At 44.0% G+C, this 14,535-nt stretch overlaps 1 long non-coding RNA gene across 1 annotated transcript; it reads right to left on the bottom strand.

Annotated features, from left to right (window-relative positions):
* Positions 1-2,448: 2,448 nt before the first annotated feature.
* On the bottom strand, positions 2,449-3,584 carry LOC120399343. The gene is made up of 2 exons (XR_005595100.1): positions 3,429-3,584; positions 2,449-2,831 (listed from the first exon to the last, which is right to left on the bottom strand). It is a non-coding gene; the product is annotated as an uncharacterized LOC120399343 (long non-coding RNA).
* Between the last annotated feature and the right edge of the window lie 10,951 nt (positions 3,585-14,535).

Here is a 14,535-nt window from a genome sequence, read left to right as displayed (position 1 = left end):
AGGGAAGAAAGGAGAGGGGGGATGTAACAGATATGGATCAGCTCTGTTTGCCAGGAAAAAGTTATTACTTGACGCAGGCAGGCTGGTACGTCTCTGGCAGCAGCATCCAGTAATTAAATAAAATATTGTTGAGATGCAGCCTGTCTGGACAGTTGCCCAGGTTGGAATTGCATGTGCAGTGACCTGGTGTGATCAGTACTTGTGCATGAGTTTAGGAAACACAAAGCAGGCTTGCAAATTGTAAGCTCTATGGGGCAGGGACTGTGTTAATTGCTGCATATACCGGGGCTAGCATAAGGAGGCCACTGATTGGGTCCTGGGAGCGCTATTATGTATTCAGAGGAACTGACTCCAGTGCATGTATCCTTGATGTAATCCAAAGCAGCGTTTGGCCTTTACTCGTTGAAAATTGCCACGATTTGCTTAAAGGCCACACCGACACATGGTGTTTCCAAAGTGAAACGTGCTCTCTCCCGGGACCTTGTCAGCAGCTGACTGTGGCCCATCACTAACTAGGACCAATGAAACGGACAAGAATCATGTCAGTTTCAGTCAGCAGCTTCCAGATTCTGTGGCTGAGGGTGGGGCCCCTGGGTTGTGGATATCGGTAGCTCAGGTGAGCTGGCAGGAAACAAGACAAGTTTCCTGTGGAACCTGTATGAACCAGATGTGTTTCTGTGAATCCACATTTTCAAGGTTTCACCAGAAAATTCCCCACTAGCTGTAGTCAAGGATCTCATGGTTACACCTCACCTGCTGTACTTTTCCATCTCATCATTAACACGCTTATAGAAAACAACTCAAAAAAAGGGCTCAGAAAAAATCTCAGCAGCGTGTGATTTACTTTGTCACTGGAGCAGAAGTAGCTAAGTTAACAGCACCTCATGTTCTGCTTGCAGGGGCAGAACCCAGCTTTACTGGTTTCTTTTGTCACTCAGCCTTTGAACACTGTGGTTACAGAATCTTCTTCCCTTCCTTTTTTTCCATTACCCTCATGAGACTTTTTTTTCCGTGCTCCGTGCCCACGCAAATGAAAACATCCATGGAGTCGAAAAAGTTCTTTGTGGATTCTTCTCCTTTGCCTTCTGTTGGGCTTGGTTTGGGGATATATTTGCATTGCAGATTACACAACCTCCTCTACATTTGAAACCCTGGTGCAATTATTTATGCTTGTTAAATTGAAAAGGACTAATGGCTGCCATCCGCTGAATCTTTGATCCAAAGACAATGACAGACCTAGTTAAAGTCAAGGGGTGTTGCAAGCACTCTTTCAGACTCACTGAAAAGAGCAGTTAAGCTCCTTCACGTAGTAGAGACACCTAAAAGCAATGGAAGTACTGACCAAGACACTTGACCAACGAGAGCTAAATTTGTGGGCTGTGGGGTTTCCCTGATTGAAAGGCAGGGGTATATTGGTTTTAAAGTCTGCCTGGGTTTGAGGCTTAGCGCAAAAAGCCAGCAGAGAGCCGGGAGAAGCAGTTGCAATCATGACTTTGAGTGGAAGCAGAGAGACAGTTTCCTGAGCACAGAACCTGCTGGAGGGGCAGACCTGGGGATGTATGAACAAGGAAACTTCCTGCTGTTTGTTTCTACTGCTTTCAGGGAAGCGGGACTTTGTGGACATTATTTGTAAATAAACAAAATTACACATAAGAATGGTCACACTATGTCAAACCAAAGGTCCATCTGGCCTAGTCTCCTGTCTTCTGACGGTGGCCAGTGCCAGGTGCCCCAGAGGGAATGAACAGAACAGGTAATGATCAAGTGATCCATCTCCTGTTGCCCATTCTCAGCTTCTAGTACCAAAGAATATATCTGACTCCTAACAAGAACAACCCTGCAGTTTTGGCTAAGCCTTTGAGCCAAAGGAACAGCAGTGCTCAAAGATGCACCTGCTGTTGCAGTCTAGAACTTGATTCATTGTCATGCTCATTATGAGTCTGTCTTTTGCATATTGCTGACAATATGCTTGGTGCTGTGGAGCACTTGGAAATACAGAGCATCTCTAGCCCAAATTGTTTACGCTCTGAGAGAAAGAGGCAGAGAAGGAGGTAAAATGAGAGATCCAGACGTAGAAAGGATGTAAGATCTTAGACTATGCACATGGTTAAATGCTTTGCTGAATCAGGGCCTTAGTGAGGTGGGTTTGTGTTTATTTATCTCCCTTCCTCATCTCCCTGCTTTTAATTATAAACTCACTTCTTGTAGCCTTAATGGGAAAAGTACAGCTCAAAAGACTGCAGTGAAAGGAGGGTGATGGCTGGCTGAAGTGGGAAGGGTATTCCACACATGCTTCAGTAGTTATCAGTTGCTATGGTAACCCATGTTACCCTGTGATGGGGTGTACAAACACCACTCTAGGCAAGGAGGGGTTAAGGGATTATTTTGGGCTCAGCCAGTCCAGCCCGGACACACCTGCAGCAAAGGCTCCTGGTGGAGTTAAAAGACAGTATTTATATGAAGGCTTTTTAGATTTTATTTGTGAAATCTCTTCCTTTATTTGGAAAAAACCAGTTAATCAGGATAACGGGCTTCTCCACCAGATTGTCCCAGTTTAAGAAGATTCAACTTTATCTGGGCTGCATTTCACACCTGCCAAAAATAAGCATTAAAACAGACTTTTTCTCTGTCATTTTAAGGGTCAGTTGAAGATTCTCTCAATCTGGCATCTTTGTTATAAGCAAAAATCACCTTTTCACCCATTACAAAAAATTGCTCCTGGTGGGTTGAAACCATGCTGTGTTCAGCAGAGTGGAGGTGAGAGTGAAGGTCACCGATGAATCTCTTTTCTTGGATCCTCTTGTCTCCTCTCTCTGTGTGACCCAAGTTCACTGTCAAAATATAAAACACTTGTCAGAATGGGGAGTGGGCTGGACAAGTGTCCAAAGAGGAATCAGCATCTAATATGAAATATACTGTAAATCACTTAGACAACAAAGGAGATGGTTTATTTGAGTTTCTAGCATTATTGGTTTTGTATTATGGTAGGGCCTGAAGTCTGCAAACAAGATCAAGGCCTATTCTTTAAGTCACTGTACCAACACCTACTAAAAGACAGTCTCTGGCTTGGAGTGATTGTAGTCTGTATAGACAGAATGTGGGCAGGGATACAGTGGCAAAATGACTTGTTCAAAGTCACACCTGAAGTCATTGAAAGAGCTAGGAATAGCACTCAGGTCCTCAGATTTCCCATCCTGTGCCCTGGCCACAGGATGACAGGACATATCTAATGGTGGGTCCTGCACTTTTCTTGGTGGGGGGGCTAAGATGCCACCCCTTGCCCCTGGGGCACCAAGGGCCCCACTAGAGGCCCAGGAAGGTGGGAAAGAGGGGAAGCAGGGGAGGGGTCTGGGTTTTCTCCTCACTCTGAGTCCCAGCCCCTCTCAACCCCTGCAGGTCCTTACTCTCTTCTCCCTTGGGTGGGGTACCTTCAGTCCTTAGACACTGGGGCAGGGTCTCCCTTACTCCAGTTTTCTGATCTTCTAAGTCTCACAGCACCCCTCCAAGCTCCAGTCCTCTCTCCTTCCTTCTTCCTCCCTGACTGCCTGAAGCAGCAGGTCTTATTAGGTTGCTAGCAGGGCCTTAATTGACTACAGGTGCTCCTGTAGCAACCCTCCTTAGTCTTCAGGGAACCACACCTTAATTAGCCTAGGGCTTATATACTTTCCCTCTACCACTATCCCACTTCTCCCTGGCCCTCCTGTATCACACTGCATAACATAAGCATTGCTTTCATTTAAAGCTGGTTCTTTAGTCTACAACCTACTACTTCAGCTGTAACATCACAGGATTAGTACAGCTTGTATTAAATAGTACGTGCAGGGCTCAACTCTCTGTGCTAGGTGAGAGCATACCTGCTGCATAAACAGGACAAAGAGAGAGAAAGGGAGTAGTAATATCCCCATTTTATAGATGGGGAAACTGAGGCACAGAGCAGCAACTTGACTTGCTCAAGGCCCCACAAGAAGTCTATGATAGATTTCCTGTATTTCAGGACCTTTCTCCTTCAGTCTTAGGAAAGAGAGATGCTCTTGTTCTTCCCCTGTCCCCTTTCTCTTTGAATCAGTCACCGTAATTAGTACAAATAGCTGCAGCTGAAGCGTACAATAATCCAGCATTTTCCAATTAATTTTCTATTGAAAACATTTTATTGCATTTGCATTTTTTTCCCTGCCCCATACCAATTTTAATGCAATCCAGATGGAAGAAAAATGGTCTGTGGCAAACCATGTGTTTCTTTCAGGGCACTACAGTACAGCAGCGAGAACAGACTGGCATCTCACTTACCAAGATGAAGGCAAACGTCACTTGTCTATCCTGCCCCTGCCATTGGGCATTAAGTCACACAGTTTAACCAAAGGCGGATCACACAGATTGTGAGAGCCTTTGCTCGGGGACCAAATTCTCTGCTTGGTGCAGCAGAGACAAAGTCTATCCGGGAGAGGTTATTGCTCCCTACTTCTCAGGGCAGAGCTAAGCATGTGTATCCCAGAACTGTGCTAACTTCCATCAATTGACTGTGGTCCCTAAGAGTAGCTGGAGCACAGTGAATTCTGGACACGCCTCCTCCTCAGTCTCACAGGTCTCTTCCAAGGTGGCCAACTGGGGTAATAGGGACAACCTAGTCTGCACCGACTGAGAGCTCCTTTGTGCCAGTTTCAGCTAGTTCGATTTTAACATTCTCTGGTCCTTCTGTGCCACTGAAGCAATATAAAAGGGCTGGAAGGGATAGTTCAGTGGTTTGAGTATTGGCTTGCTAAACTCAGCATTGTAAGTTCAATCCTTGAGGGGGCTATTTAGGGCAAAAATCTGTCTAGAGAGTGGTCCTGCTTTGAGCAGGGGGTTGGACTAGATGGTCCCTTCCAATCCTGGTATTCTATGATCAAGAATGAAAAATAATTATCTGGCCCCACATCTTCATTTTGTACAGCACCAAGCACACTTGGTATCATTCAGTCTACAACACGAGCAGCATTATGCAGACAGACACCACATAGGCTGATCCATCTCCAATTTAGGCTTCCCTCTTCATTTCTGCCCCAAGTGGCTAAACTAAGATTCCTGGGTAGTTTTGGGTTTTTTGGGGGAGGGCAGGAGAAGCGTTGGGTGTTTTTTTAAGAAACATTTTAAATCTCTAAATCCGCACTGTGAGCAATGAACTAAATGGCTCTGGCTCAGTGGCCTTCTCTGATATTTTTAGTAAAGCAGGTCAACATTTTTCAAACAAGTGTTTTTCATCCAAAAATGGCCTTTTTAACTGAACACTTGTGTGGGAAATTGTCAGGTTTTGACATTTTAAATCAAATGGGACAATTTTTTAATCACAATTTTATTTGTTTTTCTCTCTTCTCCCCCTCATCTCCCCCACCATTCATTTTTGACAATCAAATATTTTTTCTTCAACATTTTTCATTAACCACCTGCCCACCCTAAAATACCAATACAAAAGGAAAAATGAAGCCCATCAAACCAAAGGAGCATTGACATTTTGAACTGATCTGCAAAATATTTTTTTCATTTTTCAGTCTCTATATTTTAATATATTCAGTCATCCTCAGTTGATTCCATGAGAGACTGCTGTATCTCTCATGGACGTGAGATGTATAGGGTATTTCACGAAGCTATTCCATAGAGCAAATCTTGAGAAGATAGAGAAATCATAGGTTTCAGAGTAGCAGCCGTGTTAGTCTGTATCCGCAAAAAGAACAGGAGTACTTGTGGCACCTTAGAGACTAACACATTTATTTGAGCATAAGCTTTCATGGGCTACATCCCACTTCATCGGATGCATAGACTGGAACATATAGTGAGGAGATATATATATACACATACAGAGAGCATGAAAAGGTGGGAGTTGTCTTACCAACTCTGAGAGGCCAATTAAGTAAGAAAAAAACTTATGAAGTGATAATCAAGATAGAAATCATATTGTACTGAACACATTGGGAAAATCTGGCATGAAGGCATTAAAGCAGTTTCTAAACTGTTAACCCTTTTGGACAGGTACAGTCTTTTTATTCTGTGTAGCAACTAGTGCAATGGGGTGATCAAGGCTGATTCCCACTCTGGCACTTTGAGTGCAGAAGGTGGGGGCCCACAAGGATTCTAAAAATTAATACTGGCCACTCCAGAATAGTATTAAACCCCCAAGGTTACAGCTTCTCTCTGACCTTGGCTTGGTAAATGCTGCCACCACTCAAATGCAAAACCCCTTAGACCCAGAAACGTGCATTTGGGCACATTCTTTCCTGTGGGGTTCCCTCAAGCCCTTTCGCCCCCCTCTCCGGGGAAGAGCTGAGAAAGGAAAACAAAGAAATCAGCTGTTGCCACCAGCTAACTAAAAAACATGTGCACAAACCTCTTAAGACACAGAGATCCAAATTCTGTTAGTAAAAAAGGTAAATTTTATTAAAAACAAAAAGAAAGAAAAGACATCTGGAACTTAGGCTTTTGCTAGGTTTAAAAAACCCACTTACAAAAATTAAACATCAAGAATAACCTTTTCGAGGTCCAGCTTAAACGTTACAAGCAACACAAAAGCATTTGGGGTTAGCACAGAGGAGTCCACATGCCATAAGGAAATAAAAGAAATAACCCTAATCGTGTCTTTCTAGACTTTTCCTAATCTACCTACACATCTGGGTAGTTCTAGGTATGATCTGATGATTTCCATACCTGACAAAAAGTGTTTTACAGCATAGTCCCAGCCCTGTTCCCTCTTTCCAGAGAACAACAACAACGGACAAAGGGAAGGTTTTTTTTTTTCCATTTTAAAAAGTTCTAGCCTTCCCATTGGCTCTTTTGGTCAGGTGCCCACTCCCTTTCCTTTACCTGGGGACTTTTTTAACCCTTTACAGGTAAAGCAAGTAGAGAACAGCTACCAAGAGGGATTTTACAGCTAACTGGCTGGCTGGGTGTCCATCAAAGGAGCTACCCCGCCTCCCCTTCATTTATCACAGGGGTCCTGGTCCAGGACTAGGGCTTATAAGTGCTACCACAATACAAATAATTCATAATAATAATTCATTGAGAAATTAGCTCTTGTGCCAAATTTTGCTCAAGGAAGCATTATGGCATTTACAGAGACCATAGTATTGATGAAAATGAGACTCTCTTTTGCTCCTATAAGGCTGTACTATAATCATACGCCTCTGTGAAGTAGGACAGCTCAAAACCCACACTTCATTCACAATGTAAAGCCTGGTCTCCACATACTATTTGTTCCTGTATAACTATTTCAGTCAGGGGTGTGATTTCTTTTTGCTGAAATATTTGATACGGGTACCACCCCTAGGGTGAAATCAGTCAGACCGGTATAAAGCTGCCTCACACCAGCATCACTTATTCCCCCGTCCCATACAGGAATAGCTATACTGGTGTAAGCACCTGTATACTGGTATAGTTAGTATGTATACAAGCCCAAAGAACTTGTTTTTAAACCCCTTGCTGCTGAGTTCTGTCTCTTCTCTACCATGAGAGTCGCTCAGGCGTACCTCACATCTGAAACACCCAAATATCATTGGAAGCTGTGGGTGGTCCTACCCCTCCACCCAACCCAGCACCACTACCATCTGCCACTTTGCTGAGCCTCATTACGCCATGTAATCCTCTGATCTGCCCTCTTCTACAATGACACATTTCAGTCTTGTCAGTTCTACCGCCAATACCGCAACAAAGCTCTTTCTCACGGTCGTTTCCAAAGATCGCTAGGCTGGTTATTCTACTTTTTTTTATAGACTAAAATTCTAACATTTTTGGCCTGGCAATGGCTCTCCACTCATGCACATTTGAACCAATGCCAGCGAAGGGATTACAGGCATAGCTTGGTATGCATTTTAACTCGGTCTGTGTTCATTCTATTTCCAGGCTGCTGCCGGTAAAAATAGGACACTTTCTCGAAAAGAATCTGACTGGGGGAGGGGATGATTCAGAGAAATGGGAAGGGGAGGCAGAGCCTTTCTCCTGAAGATTGCCAATGGACATCCAGCCTGGGATCATCACTGCTCTTTGATGGCTGCCTGCTCACCTATGTGCAATGAGTTAGTGGGCTGGGTCCTGTTCAAATAAAGCAGGTGCCTGTATCACAGAGGCACTCTCACAATTAGTGCTCAGCTGAGAGGCCAAAGACTGAAGATAGGCACAAAGACTAAACTACCCTCTTGCCATTATTCTACTCAGGTTCTCCTGTGGCACTCCTCACCCTGCTCGCTGAGTGCCTTCCAGCAGTGCATTCAGAAATGTGCCTAGCATCTGTTGCTTGGTGTTTGGTATCTCGTCCTTTCCACCCAGGGTGACCAGACGTCCCAATAAAATTGGGACTGTCCCAATTTTGAGCAATTTATCCCGCATCCCGACCAGAGTACGGTCAGGATGCCATTTGTCCCAATATTTTGTTTCCTGGTCTTTGGTGGCAATTCAGCGGAGAGTCCTTCAGTCGTGGATGGTCTACGGCAGTATTTCGGTGACGGGTGCTTCTGTCTTTGGCGGCAAAGTTTATTACCCCCTGCCGAAATACCGCCAAAAACTGTCTGCAACTGAAGGGCTCTCTGCCGAATTGCCACCGAACTCCTGGATGGGTGAGTGTAAAAAAAAACAAAAAAAACCCTGCATTCCCCCTCCCTCCTGCGGTGGTCCCAATATTTTCCCCTTAACATCTGGTCACTCTATTTCCACCAGAAGTTGTACCACTGGCTCAGGGTTGAGATACACGAGCAGGGCAGCATTCAGAGGTTCATGCTGCAGCTGTCTCTGCTTTGAGCAAACACAGAACTCCAGGAATCTATAAATATACATTTTGTTCCACTACCAGCCAGCTCCACTAGACAATCAGGAGGATGTGGCCTGATAAAGCCAGGAAGTAACACCAACCCTGTTCTTCTTTAAACATCTATCAACTTGCTATGTACCCATTAGTTTACAAGCCTTTGGCTAATTCAGTCCATACAACAGTGGTACTATCCAACACCAGTTGGAATTAGGTTTGAATGTGAGGTTTGGTGAGACTCTTTAATAAATGACTTACTAAAATCCATTAGATAGATATATACACCTATCTCATAGAGCTGGAAGGGACCCTGAAAGGTCATTGAGTCCAGCCCCCTTCCTTCACTAGCAGGAACAAGTACTGATTTTTGCCCCAGATTCCTAAGTGGGCCCCTCAAGGATTGAACTCATAACCCTGGGTTTAGTAGACTAAGAGCTCAAACCACTGAGCTATCCCTCCCATTACAAAAACCCATCAAAGGAAGGCAGACTATTACATAGACCCTGTTCCTGTAATTGTTTTTTGTAACTGTAAAAAGCATGTATCACTATTCGTATTGCACTAGTGCTTAGCATCGCTAGTCATGGCCCAGGACCCCATTGTGCTAGGTGCCCCATTGTGCCAGCCCCAAAGATATAACTATACAAATATAAGATGAGAGACAGCAGATGGATGAGAGGGATAGCTCAGTGGTTTGAGCATTAGCCTGCCAAACCCAGGGTTGTGAGTTCAATTCTTGAGGGGTTCACTTAGGGATCTGGGGCAAAAATTGGTTCTGCTAGTGAAGGCAGGGGGCTGGACTTGATGACCTTTCAAAGTCCCTTCCAATTCTAGGAGATTGGTATATTACCTATGCAGACAGATGAGGGAGCACAATGAGACAATATTGGTTAGCATGGCAGGCAATAGCCTTGGCACACCAGCTGCCTAATGTTGCCAAGTTTTGGGAAGGGGTTGCAGATATTGCAGCCAAGGATAATTTTGAGAAGGGATTTGAAGGAGGCCAATGAGGTAGCTTTGTGGATGTTTACAGGGAGCTGCTCCCAAGGGTGAGGGGCACATGGGTTCTTGTTTGAAAATGTAACAAGTGGACAATGAAATGGCAGGTTTAATTTGTTTCTGCTGCATGTTCTCTCCTCATTTATCCCTAACACTCCCTCATCTGTGGAACTGGGAGGTGCCCCAATGTCACTAGACGCTCCAGGATTTGGCCTTGTCCTTCACCTCAGGCCACCAGATTTTCCACTGCTGGAGGCGGAACAAGTTGATCAGTCAGTTTCTCCCAACTACTCGGTTTTATAACTTTAATTTATATTTGTTTTCATTCAGTCACAACTTTCATCTCATTCCTCACTCTCCTTTCCACCCCTCCCCCAACAATGGCTTTGTGAGCAAACAGAAATTTGTGAGACAATGTCTGTTTTCCATCCAAATTTTTCAGGTATCTGTGGAGAGCTGAAAACTTTCAGGTTTTGATTGTCAAACACCAAGTTATTTTTGGTGGTATTCAGGCTTTTGTTTTTTCAAAACAAATTGAAACAATTCAACGCGTGACATTTTTTGAAATGTTTTGTGGAAAATGAAATGCATGTTCTGACCAATTCTACGGCTGCAGGATTGGGATCCAACTAAAAAAGGGATGAAAATCTCACCCAGAAGTGAGTGATTTTTGCCTGTGTCCAGGCAACTTTGTAATGAATGTTTACATTTTTCAGTGTCTGTACTTTGGTGTATTCTGCACCAGTGTGTGTCTGCGTCTGTGTGTGTCTGTGTATATATACATGTACTGGTGCAGAATTGTACAGTGTGGCAGAGTTCTTTATGCAATTTTCAATTTTTTAATCCTTTAGCAAGTTCACTAAGAAAGAGGAAGATTCACTGTGTACCACACCTCAAAATTGTGCAACATAAATGAGCAATTACTTGCTTGTGGACATGTTATGAACTTAGCAGCCCATTAACATTGCAGATGTCAGGTCTAGTTAATGATTTCATACCAATCTTGCAGCTTTACTAGTCCCATGCAGTTGAATAGTCACTGAATGGGAAGAGACGGTCTAGGAAGGAGTACAGCAGAAAGGGATCTAGGGGTTATAGTGGACCACAAGCTAAATATGAGTCAACATTGTGATGCTGTTGCAAAAAAAGCAAACGTGATTCTGGGATGTATTAACAGGTGTGTTGTGAGCAAGACACGAGAAGTCATTCTTCCGCTCTACTCTGAACTGGTCAGGCCTCAGCTGGAGTATTGTGTCCAGTTCTGGGCACCACATTTCAAGAAAGATGTGGAGAAATTGGAGAGGGTCCAGAGAAGAGCAACAAGAATGATTAAAGGTCTAGAGAACATGACCAATGAAGGAAGGCTGAAAGAATTGGGTTTGTTTAGTTTGGAAAAGAGAAGACTGAGAGGGGACATGATAGCAGTTTTCAGGTATCTAAAAGGGTGTCATAAGGAGGAGGGAGAAAACTTGTTCACCTTAGCCTCCAAGGATAGAACAAGAAGCAATGGGCTTAAACTGCAGCAAGGGAGGTTTAGGTGGGACATTAGGAAAAAGTCCCTAACTGTCAGGGTGGTTAAACACTGGAATAAATTCCCTAGGGTGGTTGTGGAATCTCCATCTCTGGAGATATTTAAGAGTAGGTTAGATAAATGTCTATCAGGGATGGTCTAGACAGTATTTGGTCCTGCCATGAGGGCAGGGGACTGGACTTAATGACCTCTCGAGGTCCCTTCCAGCCCTAGAATCTATGAATCTATGAACCTATGTCTAACTTAATGAGAGCTGAAACTGACCTGATGGCTGATCTTTCAGCCACACTTAATTCCAAGTCTGGGCAGTCAGAAGCAGCCTCTTGCTTTTGTAGCTGCCCTGCCGCTTTTGCAAGTGAAATTCCTTACACAGAAGCAAAGTGGGAAATAGAAAAAAAAAACAGAGACATATGCTGGCACAAATGGACGACACATGTGATCAAGGGGAATGGGATTTCATCTTTAACATATTTCCTTTGCCTTCTGTTGTGTGGGATTTTAGTGATATTTTGACTGCATTAGGTATACCTTGGTTGGGAGCTGGTGCTTTATAAAGAACATTTTTATTAAAAGTATATTTTTAATTCACTCCATTTTGTATAATCATCATCACAGTTTATCTGTGTTTAATATCTACCTTCTGGCAATCCTTTACTCCACTGACTTCCCTGCAATGCCTTTATCTCATCTCCCTGTGCCTTTTGCAGCCAACGTCCTGGGATGAATCCTGGTCCCACTGAAGTTGATGGAAGTTCTGCCATTGACTTCAACAGGGCCAGGATTTCACCCCTGGTGCTTTCACTCCTTCTTCCTAGACTTCTTCCTCATCACTCTATTCTTGATCCTTTGCCATTTGCCCTTCCCTCCACCAAATTTGCCCTCGCCAAGATATCCACTAAGTCCTTGCTACATTCAGGAACAGCCCCGTATCAGCTATTGGTAGCAGATGATTGGTGTGGCTGCATTGCTGTTGACCACTAAAGTGAAGACGAGAGAAACCCACAGTTTTCACAAATTGAGCACGTTTCACAAATCCATGTTTACGTCTACACTTTGCCCTGGCCGCTTTCCTGATGCCAAGGAAACTGACAATAGCAATGGAAGATTAAAATAGCAAAGAGAGAGGGTTGTACTCCTGCAAATAGAAGAGGAGATTCTGTAGTGAGGGCTCTAGACTGGGAGGCAAGACCCAGATTTTAAAAGGTACTTAGGTGCCAACAGGTGCAGATAGGAGACAAGTAGGATTTTTAAAAATGACCATGTGCCTATCTCCCATTGAACTCAATCAGGAGTGGCCACTAATTTTGTATTAATTTTTTTTTGCTGCCTTCTTTTTTTCTATATTTTGGGTAACCAGTCTGATATTTAGGGACCATGATTTCCAGAAGTTATGGAAGTCCCGCAATTTCAACTGAAGTCAATGGAAGCTCTTGGGTGCTTGATGTTTTCTGAAAATCAGACCTCAAGTTGAGCACCCAAAAGCACTGGCCACCTTTGGAAATTTAGCATCATGGTCGAAACACCCAGCATCTACAACTGCTTATTTCCTCAAGGTCGTTAGGATAGGTTTAATGGTCCTTATCAGCAAAGAAATGAACTAAATTACAACCTCAGGCTTGGCCAGCAATCTTTTTGAATATAATATTGTGGTGCTGAGATGGATAATGGGCATAAGCACCTATTCCGAGGTTGATGGGTTTGAGAAAATGTCAAAAGTCCTGTCAAACACAAGGTTGTTTTCCTATAATTAACTAATTATAACATAATTAAAACCACATGTGTGGATGGCAACTGAGACCTTTTGGCTATTAATAATTTACAAGGCAGTGATCAAAATACAAATGGAGTAGGCAGGAGATTTAATACTGCTGGTCGGTTGCATTGTCCCTTTCTTCTGAGCTTTCCAAAAGTAAGAAATTATGGGAGACCAAGGCCTGGAGAGGTTCATAGCTGACTTGCAAAAAGCTTAGGAATAGAACCTAGATGTTCTGTCTCTGAACCCACACTCAACACACTAGATAAAGATGCCTCCCAGTGATGGGCTGAAACCCCAACACAGGCCAGAGACGGGTAAAAGTGAGTTAGTGACATTTGCGATCCTAGTGCTGTAATTAATTAGTTGCATCTCAGCCAAAGGGATTGAGACTAAGAGGGTCAGAGGAAAACCCTGTGGCTGCCGGAGCATCATAAAAAACTACATTCAGTATGGGGAAGAAACTACACTGCTCCTATGAAGGCCTCAGATCCAGGATTCGGTGGCAACCAGCCAATGAAGCTGGATAGAAGATTCCAGGCTGATTTGTTGGGACTTTGGACTTCAGTTAACCTTTTGTTACCCCAAAAGAGGTCTGAACTACACCCTTCTAAGCCAGGGGGTTGGAGTGTATGTAGCACTGACAGACCTGGGTCAGCGGTGGGTGGGATTGAACCTGGGGTCTCTGGAGCTAAATGCATGAGCCTCTACTGCATGAGCTAAAAGCCACGTGGCCTTTAGCTAAGGCTGTAGCAGACTCATTAATCTCTTTCAGAGGTCTTGGTGCCACTAGCAGGGACAGAACACAGCGGGGATTGGTCCTGCTTTGAGCAGGGGGTTGGACTAGATGACCTCCTGAGGTCCCTTCTAGCCTTGATATTCTATATTCTATAACACCACCCCTAGGAGGTGTGTGGGTTATATACTTCCCCTTGCTGAGGAAGCTCATCCCGAGCTTCAGAGATTTCCCAGTTGAAATCCTGCAGAAGCCCCCACTTGTAACATTGACAGTCCCTGGTCATTGGCAGGCAGGATTGAACCGGGAAACCTCTGGAGTTAAATGCATTAGTCTCTACTGCATGAGCAAAAAGCCACATGCCCCTTAACTAAGGCTGTAACAGACTCATTAATCTCTCTCTCTAAGTGGTCTTGGTGCCACTAGATGGGACAGCGTGTGCGTGTGGTGGTTACATGTGCACAAATGTAAACTCTCTGCCAGGGAGGTCATTGGAAGAACTCCTGTAACTCAACACCCTAGCAAGACGGTGTGCTCTGGAGGTGCGTGAGCCCCACACCACACCCCCACTACATTATTTTTTAAAACAACCAAAAGCCAACCATGATTCTTGTGTTACAGGCTGAGAGACTTGGTGACAGAGAGGTTAAATGATTTACCTAGTAACTCAAAGTCCTGTGCTGTAACCATTACATCATGTTTGCTTATTTCCCATAGATCTCTGCAAGTGTGCAGGGCCAGCAAAAGGAAGA

The sequence above is a fragment of the Mauremys reevesii genome, linkage group 2, assembly GCF_016161935.1.
Source record: "Mauremys reevesii isolate NIE-2019 linkage group 2, ASM1616193v1, whole genome shotgun sequence".
Lineage (NCBI taxonomy): Eukaryota > Metazoa > Chordata > Testudines > Geoemydidae > Mauremys > Mauremys reevesii.
This window is presented reverse-complemented; position numbering and strand designations above follow the sequence as displayed.